The 16203-nt window shown below is 39.7% G+C and overlaps 1 protein-coding gene across 4 annotated transcripts in view; it reads left to right on the top strand.

Annotated features, from left to right (window-relative positions):
* Positions 1 to 1234: 1234 nt before the first annotated feature.
* The window catches only part of Cep350 (centrosomal protein 350), a 130454-nt gene continuing 115485 nt past the window's right edge, over positions 1235 to 16203 (top strand). For 2 of the 4 annotated variants that reach the window (XM_048357911.1, XM_048357908.1), the window contains exons 1-2: positions 1235 to 1594; positions 8092 to 8171. The gene's annotated coding sequence lies outside the window, so the exon portion shown is untranslated. The remainder of the gene's footprint in view (positions 1595 to 8091; positions 8172 to 16203) is intronic. The other 2 variants (XM_048357910.1, XM_048357909.1) reach the window with 2 other exon arrangements.

Here is a 16203-nt window from a genome sequence, read left to right as displayed (position 1 = left end):
CATTCTCTGTTTATGTGGTGCTAAGGAATTGAACCCAGTGCTTCATGCATGCCAGAAACACATTCTACCGCTATGCTACATTCCCTCCCAACCCCCATTTCTTCTTTATTTTAAGTGAGTATAATTAATAAGGTGTTTTCTACATTCAAGAAAAAAAAGCCACATGGTGAGGTTGGGAAAAACTGAATTGTACTTTATGTTTTCCTTGCTACCACCTATGTGGTTGGGATAATCCCATTTCCTCTTCTTGTGTTATGTGTGTAGGACTTTGGTGGCATAGGAAGAGGAGGAAGCAGTTACTGCCTTCTGTTTTGATTGGTATAATCAATTTGACATTTATTTAGTAGCTACAAAGTCTTATTGCGTAAAGAGAAATAAGGAGAGACGGTAAGGTACTGCAAAATGAGAAACAACCTCTGAGTAAATCAATATTGGAGTCGACGAGGTGAAGGAAAGCGATGGGCCGAGCAGTTTGTGCGCAGTGAACGCCAAGTGGAAGGAAAGTGGCATTATTTGCAGAAGGGCCGTCCTTTAAACTAAATCTTGACAGATGACAGATTTCACCATGCGGCGGCTCGAAAAAAGGAGACAAAGAAAATCGACTGACCCGGAGGGTTTCTCAAAGCACAGCACTATCAATGCCAATACCGAAAGGGAAGGGATTTTATTCGCTGCGGAGTCTCATAGACAGCGTGCACGGTCAACAGACCTGGCCGTGACCCTGGCGAATAAAGCGGCCTCAGCGACAGCCAGACGGTGACTGCAGCAGCCGAGTACGGTGAAACGGACGCCAGCGACCATTTATTTGACCCACAATGGCTGTAATATTAAACTCTCAGAAAGCTGCAGTTTTCAGATACCATCCTTTTCAAGCCCTCCTAAGATTTTCTCTGCCAGGGGGTGAAATGCGCCGCCACTAGCATCCAAGGGAATGAAAGGGGGTGGTGGTCTCCTCTGCGGATATACTTTGGCTCCTCCAGAGTTCTGCCAGGCTCAAACTTCGCCACACTCAACATGGTTCCCTCTCGCTTCCTTTCTTCGGTTTATCTCACACTCACCTTCTGGCCACACTCAACATGGCACTAGCCCAAGGTTGCATTCCTAAGGAACCGTCTCCGGACAGTTCTCGCGAGGTTTGGCTGAGCGCCCCCCCCCCCCCCCCCGCGTCCCCCCCTCCCAGCCTCCCCGCCCGGACTGCTCCCGCCCTGCCTCGCGCCGCCGCCTCCACCGCTGCCGCCGGCGCCGCTCCCCCTCCGTGTCAGTTGTTGGTCTGTAATGGCGACTGGGCCGGCGCTGCCGAAGTGACTCCCGGGCGGGGGAGTGAGGCCGGACCTGCGCCGGAGAGAACTGCAGAGAGCCGCAGCTCAGGGGGTGGCTTGCTGTGGGGGAGGGGAAGGAAGCTTTTCCGCCTCTCCTTCCTTCCCTGCCGACCGGCAGATCTCAGGAGCCGGTGCGAGGCAGACGCCCGGTGCGTCCCCGGAGCGGGGAGGCCTGACCGGGCAGCCCTGGGGCCGGTCGGGGCGGCGTCACTGCACCCTCCGCCAGGCCCCGCGGGATGCACCGTGGGCGCCGAGGGCGGAGGCGACATTCTCAGGTGAGCTGCGGGAGGACCCGGCGGAGACTGCGGACGCTCGCGCGGCCTCGGCTGCCTCTGTCCGCGGTCCCTGCTCCCTGCTCCCTACTCCCTGCTCCCTGGTCCCTGGTCCCGGGTGGTGGCGAGAAAGGCGGGGCGGGGCCGCCTGGCTTGGCCTGGCGTTTCCCTCGGAATCTCCCTGGGTCCTTTTTTAGGAGAGGTCATCCTGAGACGAGGGTTTCAGGTCCCCCTCGTAGGTGTCAAAGACGGTCTTTTCTCTCTTAACCGTGTGTCCCCGCTCCCTGTCTCGCCCCTCCTGTCATCTTCCAGTAGGTAAGATACCTCTCACCTTTGGTCTCCAGAGGAGTGTCCCTTCTTGGTTTGGAGATCTAGCATATTTTAGGAAATTCCCAGGGACTAGTTTCAGTAGATGATCAGTTTTTCTCTTTTCCATGGGGGTAACATTCTCAAGTGCAGTACAGGAAAAACTTCAATCTGCTCCAGTCCAGCAGTTGCTGAATGTAGTCTACCAGTTTATTCACAAATTATTTGGGGGAAGGGGATTTAAAATTCGTTTTGGAAGTTGTCGCTGTCCCCTCCCCCTTCTGTTAAATGCAACCCAGTGTGGTAAATAATATTTAGCTAGTGTCACACATACAGACTGGAAGTTTGCCAGGTTTAAAAATTTTTTCAACTAGGAAGTTACACATAGGTATAGCTTTTAATGTGGCTTTGGTGGGGTAACTGATCCTTCATTTGGGAAAAAAAAAAGTAGGTTGTCAGGGATAGTGGTCTGTAACCATGAACTCTTAAATTGTTTTGATGGTGATCCTGTTTTGAATTTGGAGGAGTCGTTATAGTTGCCATGTTAACCTTTCCTCCTGGCTTGTATTTTAAAGGAGAGTTAGTCTTAGACCTATTTAGCAACCTGAGTTTTCTAGAAGTACAAAAAGTACTGCAAGCTACTCCCCGTTGAAAAAAAAGTCTCAGTTTAACATTGGTTTTAATCAAGGTACTGTGTTTCTAATAATCTGGGATTGTGACTTTGGGGGATTAGTTGTTAGACTAAATGCTTAGAAGTTGCTTCAAACCCACCCATGAACATGTAATAGTTTTGGAATGCTTAATTGACGGACTATTCAGTGTAATAAATCTGAAATGTCATTGGTTGCATTAATTTAAGATATTTTAATTTTTAAGCTAGAATACATTGTATGTATGGATAACTGTATTTTGTCATTTTAAAGTATATATATGATATACCATATGTATGACATATGGTATATCATATTTCACATGAAATTCACATAGGTGAAATATGATATACATGATAATGTGGTATATATGAAATTATATATGATATGTTGTATATATGATATAGCATATATATGATTGATTTTATTTTATGTGAGGATTTAAAATTTTTTTCAGAAGTATATTGCACAGTGTTATGTAAGGAGGGTAATACTTGGACAGGCATCCTTCTGTTGTGTTATCAGTTTATTAGTTATCTTTGTTTTTCTTCTGCTTCTGATTGCCAGTCTTTTACAACCATTTTTAGCTCTCTACCATCTTAGGCAGGAACAAGACGATGAAGTCCCTGTATAAGTACTTTCATTTGTTAAATTGCTATAATTTATAGTGAGAATGCAGCCTGAAATAGTTGACATTGGATGTATTGGTAAATACATGTGTATCTTGGTTGGAGTTTTTTGGTTTTCTTTTTGGTATGCGTGTGCTTCCACATACATTATTTTACTTGATCTTCATGCAGTCTTATTTTGCAGTTGTGGAAGTTGGCTTATGAAACTATTTATATAACTACTGCCCTTAATTCTGCATATAATCTAGAATTTGTTTTAATCTAAATTAAATGTTAGACTAGATACATCTGGCATTATTTCACAATACTAAAAAAATTCTCTTCTTCCTTATATATGCCCCATGTACACCTTCTGTTGATTGTTAATTCTTCAAATGTGTTAGCATTTTCATAACATCTTAATGATTAAGAAAGCATGAATTATTATGTTGTATTATTTTTCATTGTAGTTTTTGATTAAACAGGTTCTTTTTTTCTTTTACTTTTCTTTTTCTCTTTTCTTTGTGCCAGTACTGGGGCTTGAACTCAGGCCTTTAGCTTTTTTTCCACTCAAGGCTGTTATGATTAGTTGGACTTTGCTTCCAGGGTTGGCTTTGAACTGTGATCTTCAGATCTCAGACTGAGTAGCTAGGATTCAGCATGGGTATCCAGCTAAACAGGGTTCTTAAATTGTAGTGCAAAGTGGAGGTGTGGCCCAGTGGTACAGTGCTAGCCAAGCATGCCCAAGGAACTAGATTTGATTCCCAGGATCACACACACACACACACACACACACACACACACACACACAAATTATAGTGAACTTATTGCTTTTAATTTTGTTTGGTTACACAATTCTAGCATCTTTGAACTTTCATATCATTTATACTCTTAGTTAATGTAAAACAAATGTTTAAGCCATATGATCATTAGTAATATAACTGAAAAGTATCAATATCTTGGTGTTTTTATTATAGAAACAACTGATGATATAAGAAGTTAACTCTAAGCTGGGTGCTGGGGGCCCTTGCCTGTAACTACTCAGAAGGCTGAGATCTAAGGATCATGGTTCAAAGCCAGCCCTGGCAGAAAAAGTCCTTGTGCGAGACTTATCTCCAGTTAACCACTCAAAAACTGAAAGTGGAGCTGTGGCTCAGCCTGTAACCCTAACTACTCAGGAGGCTGAGTTCTAAGGATTGTGGTTCAAAGCCAGCCTGGGCAGAAAAAGTCTGTGTGAAACTTATCTCCAATTAACTACTCAAAAACTGAAAGTGGAGCTGTGACTCAAAGTGGTGGACTGCTAGCCTTGAACAAAGGAGCTCAGGGTCAGTGCCTAGGCCCTGAGTTCAAGCCCCACTAATCGAAAACAAACAAACAAAAAGGTTAACTCTACATTGTCTTGATTGTTATTTGTGTTATGTGAGGCAAGTTGTGAAATAGTTTTCTTTATTGACTTAAAAAAAAACCTGTAATCGTTAAAACAAGAAAAGATTCAAAAGACTGAATAATTTTTTTCTGCACTGTTTTTTTGTTCATTCTTATTGTAACTTTACATTTATGTCTGTGTATTGTGGGTTATTTGCATTTCTCATCTGGCCTGTAATTCCCATGATGGCAAAGCTCTCTATTCACTGTTGTGTAACCAGTTCCTAGCATGTACTAAGATAGACAATAAATATTAGTGAATTAATTGACTAAAGAGCAGCCTCAGGATAATACTTTAAAAAACAAAACAAAAAAAATGGTTTTTAGTTCCTAGGCACACCTGAGCTCTTCTGAGGAATATACTCTAGAGGTCTGTTCAAATTTGCTAGGTAACAGGGGAATAATCACCTGTGATTTAAAAGTCACTGAGAATAAGCAACAAGTGAATCCTGAAAACTTTATTGACTATTTTAATAACTTGCTTAGGTGTTCTGGCAGTAGTTATAATTTAAAGAAAATAAGAGCTTTAAGACCCTGATCTGTTATACTAGTACAATAATTATAGGCTTGTAATAATTTTAAGTTACTTCTTAATCACAGCATTTGGTGTTTTAAATCTTAAAGGCCAGCCAGTCCAATTTTCATCTTTTATGCATAAGAAAACAGCTTCATATATGGGAAAGACCTCATTCATAGTTAGATTCATTACTAGAAGAATCCTCTATATACCGGCTAAGTTTACATTTTTAATGTTGAATAATTATTAAATGAGAGGTTAATTATGATCAACATGACAGTCTATGTATTGAAAAGTCAAAATGTACCTTGTTTTTTTATGAATAAAAAATTATGCTAACTTAAAAATGAATTTCAACCCTCTCCTGTCATTGGGACTGTATGTTTGAGCAAGTGAAACAACTTTTCTGGGAGAATTTGGCATTGCCTTTCAAAATTAAAAAATAAATGTGCTCTTTTTTAGAACCATCATTTTTTGGAGTTTATCTTTTATAAATTTTAACACAAGAACACACAAGTAAATCTGTAAGCATGTTTATTTAGCATTAATACAGATAAGTACCAGCATTTATAAATAACAAAGTATGCTCTAAATGTCTGTTGGTAAAGGAATAATTAAAATTACAGTATGTGTATGATGTGAGGTGCTCTTCAGTTGTTAACAGGTTTGGGTAAATGTAAGTTTGCTTCATGAAAATAGCTGAGCATGTCCTTTAGTTCATGGATCATACAGCAGACATTCTGGGATCATATCCTAACAGCTGTGCTAGCTCTGACTATTAGTAAAGTTTTTAAATATATCTATAATGTGAATATAATAGTTCTTACCCTGTGGGGCTATTTGAAGAACTAAATCAGTATTTATTCCCTATGTAAGGACAGTATGTATTACTATGCTGTTACTGTTATGTAGTGATATGAAACATTGTTCTTTGAATACAAGTAATAAGTTGCACTATACCATTGTAATACTATTTGATTTATAAAAAGTAGACACAGGGAAAGAAATACTGTTTTTATTTTATATATATATATATATACACACACACACACACACACATTATGTCTGTCTCTGTCCAGCTATCTATTTATTTATCTGTTGTAAGGATTTTATCTCTGAGGGGAGTGAATGATTATCCTTTACTTTTGTGTTGTTTCATTTATTGCAAGTTCTATTTTTATAATTTTTGAAACTTTTTCCTAAAAAAATTGATGAGTAAGTTTTATTATATGGTGATGTAAATATATTCTTGATCCAATTTTCCAGACATCTGCAGCTTTAATAGAATATCACATGATTAGATCCTGTTTCCAAACTATATTTTTGGAAGATTGAAGTTAATATATGAAAAACTTCTAAAATATGTATTTATTTTTTAATTAGCTTCATGACTGCCACTCTTATTTCTTAAGTTATAGAGTAAGCCAGTAGTCTAGTGTTTCTACCCAGGTCCTCAAATTGTGCACCGAGGTACCATAGAGTACTACAGAAAACTCACATGAACATTGTGGGATATTTGAACAAATGTGAGGGAAACTTAGCAATATTTGACAGTTCTAAGACCCTGAGGAAACTACCACTTTGGTATGGTATTCATGAGATTACTGTGCATTTATTTCGATGACAGTGTGTCTTCAAAATGTTAGTTTGAGGGCTGGGAATATGGCTTAGTGGTAAGAGTGCTTGCCTAGCATGTGTTAACCCCTGAGTTCTATTCCCCAGTACCATATAAACAGAAAAGCCAGAAGTGGCACCATTGCTCAAGAGATAGAGTGCTTGAGCAGAAGCCTTGAGCAAAAGAAAGAAGCTCAGGGACAGTACCCAGGCCCTGAGTTCAAGCCCCAGGCAGGACTGACAAAAAAAAAAAAAAAAGGCTAGGTTGAGGGAGTTGCTGTCATTAAGAAGCAAGTACTGTGCAAAATCCATGTGGAATAGCTCCTATGAATGGAAAATTTGCTACTAGAGGGTACTTGAGAGTTGACTTATTTTTATTTTTGTTGCCAGTACTGGGGCTTAACTCAGCCTCTTGGCCTTGCTTCCCCTCCCCTCCCCCCCCAATGTTTTACTACTTAACCTATACTTCCACTTCTGCCTATACTTTCCCTCCCCACCCCCAAACCCCCATTTGGAGATAAGAGTCTCAAGGACTTGTCTGCCTGGGCTTCCTCTGAACAGCTGTTCTCAGATCTAAGCATTCTGAGTACCTAGTATTATAGACATGAACCACCTACACCCAGCAAGAATTGACAGTTAATTCATACTGGTGCTTGAACTCAAAGCCTAGGTGCTATCCTTGAGTTCTTTTGCTCAAGGCTAGCACTCTATCACAGCTCCACCTATGGTCTTTGAGTGGTTAATCAGAGATAAGGATCTCATGGGGACTTTTCTGCCTGGGCTGGCTTGGAACCATGATCTTCATATCTCAGCTTCTTGAATAGCTAGGATTACAGGTGTGAGCCACTGGCTCCCAGCTAGAATTAACTATTTAAAAAATGCCACTTTATATCTTAATTGTATATATGCCACAGGTATAAATCAGTGTTGTTCAGACTTTTTGGTGTTAATACCACTTTATACACTTGACTATTGAGGAGTCAACAGAGATTTTCTTGATGTTGATATTAATCTCTAAAAATAAATGTTTATTGAAAAAAGTAGTGTTGTCATTTCAAATCCTTTTAAAATATCTGGCTTAATAGAAGACATCTGGATCTTCATATCTGCTGCACTGAATCTGTTGTGACAGCATATTATACACTAGTGAGAGAATGGAGTGAAAAAAGGAAAGACATTTTAATATTATTATGGGAATAATTTTGACTTAAAAAATACCCCTGAAAAGATCTTAGAGACCCTCAAAGATTCCTGGGTAACACTTTGAGAACTGTTGGGTATAGATGATAAATTCAGAGTAAAAAATGTCTTAGACATTTTTGGTTTATGACTATCTCAGTTATCCAGTTGTGCAACTGGATGTTGTTGCTTGTTTTTTAGGGAATCATCATGAGTTGGCTTTTGGAGAGTTTGAATCTGATGTGCCTTTGAGATTTCTGAATAAGTAGTTTGATATGCAGGTAAGGATATTAGAGGTAAGATCTGGGCTGAAGTTTTGGTAATCTTGTAACATATAGATGCTTTATGGTATTTTTACCCAGGTATGTTTATCCAGGAAGAGAATAGTATAAAAAAGGAAAAAACAGGGGCTGGGGATATGGCCTAGTGGCAAGAGTGCTTGCCTCGTATACATGAGGCCCTGGGTTCAATTCCCCAGCACCACATATACAGGAAATGGCCAGAAGGGGCGCTGTGGCTCAAGTGGCAGAGTGCTAGCCTTGAGCAAAAGGAAGCCAGGGACAGTGCTCAGGCCCTGAGTCCAAGCCCCAGGACTGGCCAAAAAAAAAAAAGGAAAAAACCCTATACCAAACTCCCCTGGACTTCAAGATTTAAAAGTTAGAGAAGGACAAGCCAGCAAAGGAGACTTGAGAAAGAGAACTAGGAAAATAGGAAAATCAAAGTATAGTGTGTAAAAGCCAGGGGGAAAATGAGTACTTTGAAAAATCAATTGAAACAATTTGTCCCTGTAGGTCAAATACTTCAGATTTTTCTCCTCATAGAAAATACAAGTTTTGATATCATAAGCACTAATCATCAACTAGCTATTGGTCACTTGAAAATTGTTAGACTTGCATGTTCAAACTACGCTGCGTATTTTGCAGTATATTGTTCAGACTGTATTTACTGTGTATCTTGATTTGTAGGGCTGCATATAGTTCAGCTCCTTTGTTTCCAACCTTTGATTCCACCTTTTATTTGTATCTCTTCACACATGTGTACCCTCATCAACAAGTGTAAAACAAAGTGCAAGATCATGAAGAGTTCACAATATGTGGACTCATATTTAGCCAAATCTGTATAGTATGGTACATTTAGAAATGATGCTTTTAGTTTTCTTTTATTACATATGTCAGAACAATTTCCTGTTAACTAATTTGATGTTTTGACTAATATGATTTTCCTTTCACTGCATTTGTCAGGGTCAGATTTTTCAATTGAATACATCTGAGAGAGAAATTGTTAAGTTGATCTATTTTGAGAATCAACTGAATGTTAACAAATAGGTCAAGTAGATTGAAGACTGAAAATACTCATAAGATTTGGAAATGAAGATTTGGTCTTTGGTCGTGGTAGAGAAATGGAGGTAGTAACAATACCGTAGTTACTTGAAGTGTGACTTAAAATTATCTTTAAATGAATACTAAGTGTTTTCATTCTTTATGCAGAAAACTTTTTGGAGAGATTGTGAAAGAGGGAGGTGTTGGGTTAAAGGATTTTCTTTTTCTTAAGATGTGAAAAATATAAATGCTGATAGAAGGAATCTAGAGGGGAGGAGATTGGAGATATAAGAGAAATATAATTGATTGTGAAGTTTCTTGAGAGAACCTCGGTGAGGAATTTAGAACAGATGAAGTATTCTTATTGCTCCATTTCTCTAATAATTACTTGTTTCATTCTTTTCCCATTCTCTGCATCTGTAAACTCTAAGCCTGCATGATAGGAAAGAAAGTTAAGCAGTAAATTTCAATTCTTGGCTGCTGTTAATTTTGTGTGATCTTTATGAGGTATACGTTGTGGGGGTTCTTGAAGTATAGTTCATTGTTGTCTATCAAAAAGTCAAATAAGTTTTTTTTTTTTTTTGGCCAGTCCTGGGCCTTGGACTCAGGGCCTGATCACTGTACCTGGCCTCTTCTTGCTCGAGGCTAGCACTCTGCCACTTGAGCCACAGCGCCCCCTCTGGCCGTTTTCCATATATGTGGTGCTGGGGAATCGAACTGAGAGCTTCATGTGTAGGAGGCAAGCACTCTTGCCACTAGGCCATACTCCCAGCCCAAGTCAAATAAGTTTTTAAAGTTACATCCTTATTTGATTATAGTTATGTTTGCTTTTTATCAGTATTTGCTTTTTTTTTTTTGTCAGTTCTGGGGCTGGGCCTGGGTGATGTCCTTGAGCTTTTGTGCTCAAGGCTAGTGCTCTACCACTTTGAACTACAGCTCCACTTCCACTTCTGGTTTTCTAGTGGTTAATTGGAGGTAACAGTCTCATGGACTTTCATGCTCAGGCTGGCTTTGAACTGTGATTCTCAGATCTCAGCCTCCTGAGTAGGTAGGATTAAGGTGTGAGCCACCTGTGCCTGGCCACAATTTGTTCCTATACAAGATGCAAGTCATCATTGTAAAGTGTACAGTAGAATAAAATAAAATGAAAAAATAAAGATATTCTTAAATTTGGATAAATTTAAGAACCTTGTAGTATAGTGGGAATACAAAGACCAGTAAAGTCATATAGATGCTGTTTATTTGTTTCTGAAACTATGGTAAGGATATAAGAAAAGGATGATAGATATTTGAAAGTACAAGTGTGGGGCCTGGAAAAGTAGCTCAGTGATAGTGTATGTTTAGCATGTGTAATGTCCTATGTTTAATCCCAGCATCCCTTCCAATCAAAAAGAACTACAAATATGATTACGTCAGAGACCCTGGACATTCTTGTCCCTTTTCCAATTCCATTTCTTTGGGTTCTTTGGTATCTGTCTGTCTCTTTTTCTATATTATTATTGTTGTTGTTTTGTCATTGTATAGCCTAGGTGGCTATGAACTCTAAATCCTCCTTTTGCATAAGGCTCCCTGAGTGCTAGGATTATAGACATGCACCACTATCATGACATAGCTGGTTATTTTTTGTTTTCTTAAACTATGCCATTCTTGTTTTAGGACTTTTCCATATATTCTTTTTTTTTTTTTTGGCCAGTCCTGGGCCTTGGACTCAGGGCCTGAGCACTGTCCCTGGCTTCCTTTTGCTCAAGGCTAGCACTCGGCCACTTAAGCCACAGCGCCACTTGTGGCCGTTTTCTGTATATGTGGTGCTGGGGAATCGAACCCAGGGCCTCATGTATACAAGGCAAGCTCTCTTGCCACTAGGCCATATCCCCAGCCCTCCATATATTCTTTCTAATCCCTGAAAGTCCTTTCTTGCCTACCCTAGCTAAAGTCTTGGTCTTAGCTCGTATGACACACTTCTTTACATCTCAGGTTAGATAAATTCTCTCTGTTATGTGCATAGCAGGTACTATGAAACCCTTTTTAAAAATAATATTTTCAACCCATTTACAACGTGTGTTCAATATAGTCTTTTAGACTTCTTGATGACCAGAACTGTGTTTTGTTCTTTGCCTTACTGTGTCCCCACTGCTTAGCACTATGCATTCCTTTTACATGCTTGGCACCCAACAGATACTTGTTAAATAAGTAAGTGACATAGATGACACTGAAGAAAGGTTTTTTCCTGATTGTGGAAGGAAGATAACACCTAATCCAGCAATGGTAGGATGAAGGAGGTTCTTTTTTGTTTTTGTTTTTGTTTTTAGTGCCATTCCTAGGGCTTAAACCCAGGGCCTGGGCACTTTTTTGCTCAAAGCTAGAGCTCTACAAATTGAGTCACAGCTTCACTGCCAGTTTTGTTTTGTTTTGTTTTGGTGGGTAATTGGAGGTAACAGTTTCATGCACTTTCCTGCTCAGGCTGGCTTTGAACCCAATTTGATGCTGGACACTGGTGGTTCACACCTGTAACCCTAGGTATTCAGGAAGTTGAGATCTGAGGATTGAACTAATTTACTTCCTCCCTCCCTTCTTTCCTTGTCCCCCCTCATTTCCCTTTTTTCCTCTTTTCTCTCTGCCTCTCTCTTTCTCTCTTTGAGATAAATAGCTATGTAGCCCAGATTGCCTTTAAACTTAGCATAGTTTGCCTCAGCTTTTTTTGTTTTTTTTTAGTTGGTCATGGGGCTTGAACTCAGGGCCTGGGTACTGTCCCTGAGCTTTCTCACTCAAGGCAAGTACTCTACCACTTTCAGCCACAATACCACTTTGGTTTCTTGGTGATTAACTGGAAATAAGAGTCTCACAATTTTCTTGTCGGCGCTGGCTTTGAACTATAATCCTCAGATCTCAGCCTCCATAGTAGATAGGATTACAGCTGTGAGCCATTGTCTGGCTGCCTCAGCTTGTTTGTGCTAGGAATTTAGATCCTAGCACTTATACTTTTAAAATTAAATTAGTCTTTGTTAGGGGGGTAGACTGCTACTTATCTTCTATTTGTTACTTTACTATATTCCTATCATGTTGTATACTATTAATTTATTTTCATCTACTAGATTGTGAGCATTAAATGCCCAATAAACATTCATTGAATAAGTTTTATATATATGTATGTATATGTACATGTATAGTATGTGTGTGTTTGTGTGTAAATACTGCTAAAAAGCAAACAGTAAGAAAGATGAAATAGTAATCATTAGAGCAGTCTGAGAAGGCTTACAAGAGATGACATTAAAGTTTGGCTTTGAAGGGCATTCTTTGTTGAGGAAATATAAGAAAAAAGATACAGAAATAACACATTTCCTGGCATTTTTGAAAATTCTTTCTAGATATAACTGTATGTAATAGGAACAGTTGGTAAACTGAAGATTGCAAGGGACAAAGACTGTAAATTGATGTCATGAGGGATTTCGAGTGTCATGCAAAGCAGTGCAACTTTATCCCATAGATGAAGGTTAATGAGCATTTATAAACACTGGAATGTTTCTGTTTTAGAAAGATAACTTTAGTTGCAGTATGGTGAATGGATTAAGAGCAGTATAATTTAAGAATCTTTTGGGTTGGGAATGTGGCTTAGTGGTAGAGTGCTTGCCTATCATACTTGAAACCCTGGGTTCAATTCCTCAGCATCACATAAACAGAAAAAGCTGGAAGTGGTATTGTGGCTCAAGTAGAGTGCTTGCTGTCAGCAAAAAGAAGCCAGAGAGAGTGCTCAGGCCTTGAGTCCAAGCCCCAGGACTGGCCAAAAAAAAAAAGTTTTTACAGTAATTTAGACGAAAATTGATGCTTTGATCAGAGATAAGGGGTGGAGAGAGGTAAAATAGAAAAGTAACTTCCTCTTTTTTGTTTGCTAGTCCTGAGGCTTGAACTCTGTGCCTGAGCACTGTTCCTGGCTTCTTTTTGTTCAAGGCTAGCACTCTACAACTTGAGCCACAGCACCACTTCTGGCTTTGTCTATGTATGTGGTGCTGAGGAATTGAACCCAGGGCTTCATGTATACAAGGCAAGCACTCTACCACTAGGCCACATTACCAGCTCTATTTGTTTTTAAAGATTTGTTTAGAGGCATGTACTACCTATATCCAAATAAATGTTTTTTTCATAAATGTCTTTTTCCAGTATATGATGTAGTGGCTTTGATAATTTCATTAGCTCTCTTTCTCCTCCTTTTTTTTCCCCCCCTTTTTTTATTGGTTGTGGAGCTTGAACTCTGGGCTTGGGCACTGTTCCTGAGCTGAAGAGCTCAAGGCTAGTGCTCTACCTTTTGACCCATACTGCTACTTCTGGTTTTCTGGTGGTCTTTCCTACCTGGGCTGGCCTTGAATCAAGATCCTCAGACCTCAGCCTCTTCATTTAGGCCTGGGCTGGCCTACATTGTGACCTTCCAGTTTAAGTTTCCCTGTGTTGCTGGGTTGATACGCATGTGCCACTGCCTAGCCTTTGCTTGAGGTGGAATCACAAGAACTTCTTTTTTCCCCCCCCCCAGATTGGCCTTTCTGAACCACAATCCCCCTATCTTAATCTCCCAAGTAGCTAGAATTATAGACTTGAGGTAACACTTCTGATGTCTTTTCCAATTTTGGAAAAATGTTAAAGAAAAATGTACACGATACCAGGTTTAGGATACCAGATTTGGTCAAGGTATGCAAGAGGCTTCTGTCAAATTTGCAAGAGTTTCTTAAATTGAGGGTTGAATATGTAATAGTATGCCTTAAGTATGTATAGTAAATTTAAAACTTAATGAAGAAGATAGGCACTGGTGGCTCATGTCTGTAATTCTAGCTACTTCAAAGGCTGAGATTGCTGAGAACTGAAGTTTGAAGCAAACCTGCCCAGGAAAGTCTGTGAGACTCTTATTTCAATTAACACACACACACACACACACACACACACACACACACACACACACACACACACTCGGTATTGGAGCTGTGGCTCAAGTAATAGAGTGCTAGCCTTGAGGAAAAAAGCTTAGGGACAGTGCCTAGGCACTGGTTTAAGCCCAAGAAAGGATAATGAAGAGGAAAGCCTATTTAGGATAATTGAGGAATATTTAATTAGACCCTGACAAACAATATGTCTCAAATAAAGCAGTCCAGTAGGCTGTCATCCTTTCCTGTGTCAAAATCATTGACGTGTTTTTCTTAGCTTTTATTCCATTATGACTGAAATTCATAAAGTTACTTTTAAAGTGTTAACTAGGCCAGGCATTAATGGCTCTAGCCTATAATCCTTGCTTCTCAGGAGGCTGAGATGTGAGGATTGCAGTTTGATGTCAGCTTGGGCAGGAAAGTCTGTAAGTCTCTATCTCCAATTAAGCATCAAAAAAAAGCCAGAAATGGAGCTTTGGCTCAAGTAGTAGAGTGTGAGTCTTGAGCACAGAAGCTCAAGGATAGCATCCAGGCCCTGAGTTCAAGCCTTAGGATCTGCGCCCGCGCACACACACACACACACACACACAAACACACGCATGCGCACACACGTACAAATATTAACTAGATATTCTGGTCTAACTCTTAGAAGCATTTGTACAGAAAACCAAGGTTGTCAGTATTGATGCTGAGAGTCGTAAGAAGCATCTTAAATAACAGAATGCAAGCTTTGTAACCTGGTATGATGATGACTTTATTGTTCCTGAATCAAAACTATTTTTGTTCCTTTCTCTGTCCTTCATTTAGACATACTCTAATTAATATGATATCCTTAAGGATAATACTTCCCAGGAACCTAAACAGATATTTCCCAGTAGAATTAATGTATCTTTGATATAATCATACACATATTCTCTGTCATTGTCCACATTATATTTCTCAGTTAAAAGATGCAATAAAATAAGATAAAAATGAATCAAAATAGAATTGAATACTAAAACACATTTCTCTGGGGCCAAAGTGATAATGTTTTACTGTTGGAATATAAAATCTATACTAACAATAACTTTGAGCTTTTCTTTTTTTTTTTTTTGCCAGTCCTGGGCCTTGGACTCAGGGCCTGAGCACTGTCCCTGGCTTCTTTTTGCTCAAGGCTAGCACTCTGCCACTTGAGCCACAGCGCCACTTCTGGCCATTTTCTGTATATGTGGTGCTGGGGAATCAAACCGAGGGCTTCATGTATACGAGGCAAGCCCTCTTGCCACTGGGCCATATCCCCAGCCCCTACTTTGAGCTTTTCTAAGCCAAATAATTTTAACACATTATTGAAAGGTTAACTTTTTATTGTTATTGTAATGGCAATGGGAGGGGAAGGTTAACTTTTAGAAATATAAAGACAAGTGGACGAAAAGTCAATTGTCATATGTTTTTGTCCATCTTCTTGAACAATTTTTTTTTCTTTTTTTTTTTTTGCCAGTCCTGGGCCTTGGACTCAGGGCCTGAGCACTGTCCCTGGCTTCTTCCCGCTCAAGGCTAGCACTCTGCCGCTTGAGCCACAGCTCCGCTTCTGGCCGTTTTTCTGTATATGTGGTGCTGGGGAATCGAACCTAGAGCCTCGTGTATCCGAGGCAGGCACTCTTGCCATTAGGCCATATCCCCAGCCCCCTTCTTGAAAAATTTTATAAGCAAAAGTCAATCTATAAATGTCCAAGAAATAATTTCAAATTTCTATGTAGCTGTAGAATAAATTTTTTTTTTTTTTTTGGCCAGTCCCAGGGCTTGGACTCAGGGCCTGAGCACTGTCCCTGGCTTCTTTTTGCTCAAGGCTAGCACTCTGCCACTTGAGCCACAGCGCCACTTCTGGCTTTTTTCTATATATGTGGTACTGAGGAATCGAACCCAGGGCTTCATGTATAGGAGACGAGCATTCTTCCACTAGGCCATATTACCAGCCCTGTAGAATAAAATTATGACTATAAAGTTTCTTAATACAATTGTCTGAGAAGGTAGTTTTTTATTCTCCAAGTAGTGATCTTGAATTATTTTAATGTGTTTGACTTGTTGATACTTGCAGTTGGCTAGAAAAA

Source organism: Perognathus longimembris, chromosome 11 (genome assembly GCF_023159225.1).
Source record: "Perognathus longimembris pacificus isolate PPM17 chromosome 11, ASM2315922v1, whole genome shotgun sequence".
In the NCBI taxonomy this organism is placed as follows: domain Eukaryota; kingdom Metazoa; phylum Chordata; class Mammalia; order Rodentia; family Heteromyidae; genus Perognathus; species Perognathus longimembris.
Note: the sequence above shows the minus strand (reverse complement) of the source record. Positions and strands in the feature narration are given on the sequence as shown.